Source organism: Petaurus breviceps, unplaced genomic scaffold (assembly GCF_028583685.1).
Source record: "Petaurus breviceps papuanus isolate PSGF00001 unplaced genomic scaffold, PetGlider_PUasm1.0 156, whole genome shotgun sequence".
In the NCBI taxonomy this organism is placed as follows: domain Eukaryota; kingdom Metazoa; phylum Chordata; class Mammalia; order Diprotodontia; family Petauridae; genus Petaurus; species Petaurus breviceps.
In genome coordinates this window covers 13,298,988-13,305,964 of record NW_027185720.1, presented here as the reverse complement: position 1 = coordinate 13,305,964, position 6,977 = coordinate 13,298,988, and positions in this window count along the sequence as shown.

Here is a 6,977-nt window from a genome sequence, read left to right as displayed (position 1 = left end):
AGGTCAATAATGTCCAGGACTGGAAGAGATCTTGGTAGCTAGATAATGCAGTGAATAGAGTTTGGAAATTGAAGTCAGAAAGACTTGAGTTCAAGTCTAACTTTGGAGATTTACTGACTGTGTGAACCTGGGAAGGTCATGGAACTTCTCTGTGCCTCAGTTTCCTCATCTGTAAAGTAAGGGTAATAATAGCACCTACCTCCCAGAGTTGTTGTGAAGATGAAATGAGATGAAACTTATAAAGTCACTTTGGAAATAAGTTATCACTACCACCACCACCATCATCATCAGCTTCTTCTAGAAGTGATTTTGCTGCTTAGGGCTGGACCTGGGACAGGTGTGGGGATGTAAGCAAGGCATAGTGAACAAGAGTCAGGTTTTAATGCTTCTGTGTAAACCTTAAAGCACTATATACATATGAATGGTTCCTGTTATTACCTGTGTGATGTTGGACTGAATAACCAACCACCTGTTAGGTAGGCTGTTGAGGGGATTCTTGTTCAGGAAAAGATTGGACCCTTCCAACTCTGAGATTCTGTGTGATCTTGATCAAGTAATTTATCCTGTGTTTGTTTCTCCATCTATAAAATGAAGGGGTTTGACTAGATGCCCTCTAAGACCTCTTTCAGCTCCAGATAATAATATTTAAACTTTGGACCCTCGGTTACCTCTGAGGTTCAGAGGGGAGGGTACAAGATTTCTGTGCACTGGAAGAAGTCCATCGAATGGTTGCTCAGTAGGGAGGCAGGATTGGAAATCATCATGAAGATCAAGCCAAGCTGTGACCCTCTTCTGTGATGCTATCTTCAGGCTCTTGTGAGACTATTGTGAAGGTGGAGGGCAAGAGACATTATCTAAACATTGTCATTTTGGTCCCATCACACATTTCTCAGGTAGACTGCAAAGATACAGAGGAACCCTGTTCATGTAGGGGTTAGCTTAGATCACCTCTTAGGTCCCTTCTAGATTGGAGATTCTATCAAATTCTGCAACAAGTTTTCAGCTTGCCAGTTCCTAGACTGGATTCTCCATATGGGCAGACACTTTCTTTTCCCTCCTTGCTAGGCACAGTTCTATGCACACAGTAGGCTCATGGGGACAGAAGCCAGAGGAGATCTTGGACACATTAGAAAAAATGAACCAAAATAAATAAAATGAAATTAAATACAGATAAATGCCAAGTTTTATAACTGGGTTAAAAACAAGGGATAGGATACAAAATGGAGGCAGTATGAATACCAGACAGCATGAAAAAGACCTAAAGGTCTGAATGGATTTCAAGGTCAGTGAGAGGTAACAATATGATGAATTAGCCAAGAAATCAATGAGATCCGTAGCTGGATTAAGAGAGCCTACTCAAGACTAGTGACTAGGTGCAACCATATTCTATCCCAGGTAGGCCATTTCTGGAAAATTGTATTCCACTATGAGTACCCCTTTTTAGGAAAGTTACTGTTGAGCTAGAATGCATCCAGAGAGGGCATGCAGTCTGGTGAAGAGACTAGAGGTTATGTCATAGGAGGATGGGTAGCGGGAACTAAGCCTGGAGAAAAGAAGAAGATTGAAGCATATAAAGGGTGGCCATGTGCTTGGGGGATTCAATTTGTAATTTTTGCCCCCAGCAGGAAGTAGGAATGAATGGTGACAGTCATGAAGAGAGATTTAAACTTGATGTAAGAAAATGGGAGTTATCTGACAACTGAATGAGCTACCCCAGGAGGTAGTGGGTTTCCCTGATGGGGAGTTTTCCAAGGGAGGCTGGGAGGCCATTTGGAACTGATGTTCAGGGGATCCCTATTCAGGCATGGGTTGGATGAGATACTCTTTAAGCCTCCTTCCAGCTCTTGAATCTCCCAGCCTCACGAATACCATGAATGCAGAGATTCTGCGATTCTGTGGATGTCACTCTCGTGCCTGTTTTTAGAAACATTAGCAGATTTGATAGCCTCTGATAGTGGGTTGCTGAATATCCAGAGGGATGGAGAAATTGAGAGTCCTGCCATCTGGCTCCATTGTCCAGGAATTGTGGAGGGGGAAGGGGAAACTGAGAGGACAAAGCAGGGAGATGGGAAAGGGAGGAGGAGGAGGAGGAAGAAGAAGAGAAAGAGGAGGAGGAGACAACAGAGAAAGGCCTGAGAGGCATGAATTTTTCATAAGTGAGAGGATTTAGGTTCTAAGCCTGGCTTTGCTACTCACTTGCTAAGTGTCCTTGGTAAGTCAGGTTCCCCTTTCTGGGCCTCAATTTCCTCATCTGTAAAATGAATCAGCTATACTCGATGATTTGTGAGTTCCCTCTTGGCTTTGACATTTTGTGATAGTAAAAAAAAGGGATCCTTTCTAACACAGTGTTCAGGTGTCCTTAAGGGTACAGAGCTGCCATTTGCCTCGAGATATTTACATAACCTCTCTCTTTCATATTCATCTGGGTCCCTTTCCCCTTCTCTTCTCCCAACAAATCCCCTGGCTTAAGAAGCTATTTCAGCAAACACACTTTCACCTGCCTCCTCCCTCAACAAAAATACTGATTCCCTTTTCATCCAAATGTGGAATGGAAGAGGGGAAGAGCAAAGAAGGAAAGACTATATTAGATTACTTTTAGGCCACTTACCTTATTCCTAGTTTGCTGTATCTCTCCCATCAATTTCTTCTGCACTCACGGAATCATCAGATTTTGGAAGTCAATTGTTTGCCTCCTTGTTTTCTCCATAACAGGAAGCACAGGTTTCCCCGTGGGATACTGGAAAGAACACTGGTTCTATAGAGGGAATAATTAAGGGTGATCCATTGGGTAAATCCCATCACTTTCTGAGGAACCTCAGTTTCCTCCTGTGCAAAATGGGGATAACAAGACCTACTCTTTATGCTCGAGAAGTTGAATGATAGAGCCATGGAGACTCAACACTTGAATGTGGAGGGTGAGTTCAGCATCATGGACAAAGACTTTTTTCATAGGTTTAGTTTGGAAGAAGCTGGGGGTCTTGTACCCTCTAGCTGAGAAGTGATATGACTGAAATCCAAAGTTCCTTTTCTCCCATTAGAGGGCAGGAAATCCTTGCACATGGAAGTTGGCTGGAGGAACTGGGGATATCTGAATAGAAGCCTTAAAGGATACAAGATAGCTATCTACAAGTAAATGAAGGGTTGTCATGTGTAAGTGAAAATACTCTTGTTTTGTCTGCTCCCACAGGGCAATTTTAAGAGTTCCAATTTCAGAAAGGCAGATTTGGGCTCAATAGAATGAAAGCCTTCCTTAACAACGAGAGCTGTCTCAAAATATAATGAGACACCATCATCGGAGGTAGCAAGTTGCCCATTACTGGAGCCCTTCAGGCTGGATGGATGCCCTCTTGTGTGGAGAAGTGGTAGAAAAGACACCTGTTCAGATCTGGCTTGGGGCAGATGGTCTCTGGGGTCCTTCTGATGCCATATTCTGAGATTCTGTGCCTCATGCTTTTTATGTCATGGCTACAATGCCTTTGGGGTCTGTATGTGGAAGGATGAGATTAGCCTGGAGTAGCATGTAATTGATTCTATATGGAGGGAGCTGTATGATTAATATTCTCTCTAACTTTTTAAAAATGGGATTAGCTAGTCATGCTCCATGGGCCATGAATTTTGAAGCCTTGAATACAGGTTAATGATTCAAGCCAAGCAAGATTTATTGGGTATCTGAAATTGGGGTCTGACCCCAAAATCTAGGAGTAGTGAGCACTGAATTTAAAGTCAAGACACCAGGGTTTGAGTTCTTTATAGCCTTCATAATTTATAATCTGTCTGACATTGAGGAAATAACCTCTGTGGGGCTTTGTTTCCTTATCTATAAAACGGGTATAATAACAACATCTACCTTGCAGATTTGGAAGGTTTACTAGGGTGCTACATAAATGCAAATTGTTACTGTTATGCCCTCTATCTTTGATGATCTTGAAAGTCACTTTTCACTCTAAATTCTATTGCCCTATCGTTTCATTCAGGAGTGAAGAAGATTAAAAGAGAACCCAACAACATGGAAATTCAGTTTATTTACTGGGTCTGACAGGATGTTATTTATATGGTATCCTCCCCACACCCTCCCACTGTAAGTACTGGTACTTGAATAGAAACATGGCACACACACTCTTTCTCTAATCATCCTTTGTGCATGCAACTAACTTGCTTCAGCACAAAACCAAGAAAAGGGCCTGGGCTAGCATCATAGCTCAATTAGTTCATAGCCAAAACAGCTGTGATGAGAAGACCTGGTGAGAGACAAGAGAGGGAGATGTTTGCAAAGCCAGGCAGGAAGAGGGATAAATCACATGAGGTCAACGGTCTGGGAAAGAATGAGAACCCAGGCTCCCAAAGGCTCCCTCACCTCTGCCATGCAAAAACAGTGGCTCACCTGAGCCGGAAACGTCTGGATGTTTTATAGTGTGAAAAAGGCAGGCCTGGGAACTGCTTTTGACCTTGGCTACCTCAGGGCTGTGATTGGAGGAATTTGAGCATAAGACTGGCGAGTCTCAGGATAGAGTTTGTTTTATCAGCTAGAAAATTGGGATCATAATCCCTGCTCTCTCAGGGCTGTTATGAGGATAAAATGAGAGATGAGAGTGAGAGTGTTTTCCATGTAAACTGTCTGGTTCTGGAGGCAGGGAAGGGCTTAGGGTCAGCTTTAGAGTTAGAAGGCACCTTAGTCCAACTGCTTTATTTTATAGAAGAGGACACAGGTCCAGAGAAGGACTTAGCCAAAGTAACACAAGGTATCAATGTATTATTAGTTAGGACCTACAGGTCTTTTGGGGGGCTAAAGGAATGAATCTCTAATGGTAAAATTTGGGGCCAACATGACAGACAATGAGGGAAGACGTGTTTGAAGAGGGGAGGGGGCTTTCCTGGCATCTAGTAAGTCCGGGCCCCTAGGCAGCTGCACACTCTGCCCATTACTGAGGCCAGCAGGCCCTGTGCCCAGGGACAAGCTGGCCCCACTGAAGGCTTGGAAGCTTCAGCTGCTGTCCATCCCTGGCTCAGGATTCAGCTCTGTTTGGCATATTAGGGTGCTCTGATTGGAACTGGCCACTGTTCCCCTGTGCTCCTTCCTCCCCCAGTAACCTCTTGGATTCTGTTCCCTGCCTGCCTCTTGTTTTCCATCCTGTTCTGTCTTTATAGGCATCTCCAACAGAAAGAGTAAACCCTGGGTTTAGAGGCAGAAGACCTGAATATGAATCCTGACTCTACATTTTATATGACTGTAGGCATGTCATGTCAGTAAAATTATTGTCTAAGCCTCAGTTTTCTTACCTGTAAAATGGGGGTGATAAAACTTGCCTGAGCTCACTCACAGGATTGCCACAAGGGGCTCATCATATTCCAGGGGATCTGTGATCTCCTCCATGTGGACCCTCCCTCCTGTCATGCCCAGCCTCCCCCTCCCCATCCTGTGCCACTCTAATTTGGGGAGTGAGTGGCAAACAAAAGAGCCACAGGAAGGTGGGATATTATTGTGATTATCCTTCAGGGTTGGCCTCAGCCACAGACAGACTGGGTAGTTGCCTTCAGAATGTAATTTGAGATGTACTAGAAAGAACTCCCTAACCACAAAAATATCTCCTCCTGATGCCTAGAATCTTAACAGTGTGTAGGATCATGTCCTATCATGGTAGATTTGGAGCTCAGAGAGACCTTAAAGGCATTGTCCCTGGGTACAGGGCTTTCTGGCCTCAGTAATAGGCAGAGTATATAGCTGCCTAGGCACCCTGATTTACCAGATGCCAGGAAAGCCCCCTCCTCTCTCTAAACATAGCTTCTGTCATTGTTGGTCATGCTAGACCCAAATTCCACCATTAGAGATTCATTCCTTTAGCTCCTTAAAAGACATGTAGGTCCTAATCTACATCCGACACCCTCATTTTATAGATGAGGAGACAGAGGTGTTAAATAGTTTGGCCAATGTCATGACATTAGTAAGTGTCTGAAGTGGGATTTAAACCTGAAGACCCTAATCACTGCATCAAACCATGGTGCCATTTGTCCTAGGTTTGAAGTTGGAGGGACCTGCAATAAAATCTTGGTTCTTTCAATGATCCTGTTCTATATTGGGCAAACCACTTAACCCCATTCAGTTTCAGTTTCCTCTTCTGTAAAAGGAAAGTTGAAATGGATAGTATCTAGAATATACATAATATATAAATATCACACACAATATATCATATATTATACATAATGCATGAATATCACATAATATACATCATACATAATGTAGACTATATCATACATTATATATAATATAGAATATATCATAGGGCAGCTAGATGGTGAAGTGGATAGTTGCCAGTTCTTGAGTCAGGAAGATTCTTGTCCATGAGTTAAAATCTGACCTCAGATACCTACTAGTTATGTGACCCTGGGCAAGTCACTTCACCCTGTTTGCCTCAGTTTCTTCATCTGTAAAAATAACTGGAGAAGGAAATGACAAACCACTCCAGTGTCTTTGACAAGAAAACTCCAAATGGGATTGTAAAGAATGAGACATGACTGAAACAACTGAATAACAACAAAATAATATATCATGCATCATATATAATATAAAATATATCACACATAATTCATACTATAGATGATATGCATATTGTACATAATATCTCCTCTTTTCTTCTCCTTTCTTTTCTTCTCTCTCCTCCTCCTCTTTCTCCCCCTCCTTCTTCATCTTCTTATCATCATCATCATCTTCTCTCTTCCTTCTTTCTCTCTCCCCCTCCTCTCTCTTCCTTCTCTTTCCCCCTCCCCTTCCAAAATTCCTCTCTCTCTCTCTCTCTCTCTCTCTCTCTCTCTCTCTCTCTCTCTCTCTCTCTCTCTCTCCCTCTCTCCCTCCCTCCCTCCTGTCTTCTGTCTTTAATGTGCCTCCCAGCCTTAAATCCAGCACCCCATGCAATTTTATGTAGGTCACAGCTGGCAGAAACACCAGGAGCCATGGCTAATATGTTGAACTTTGACTCAGTCAA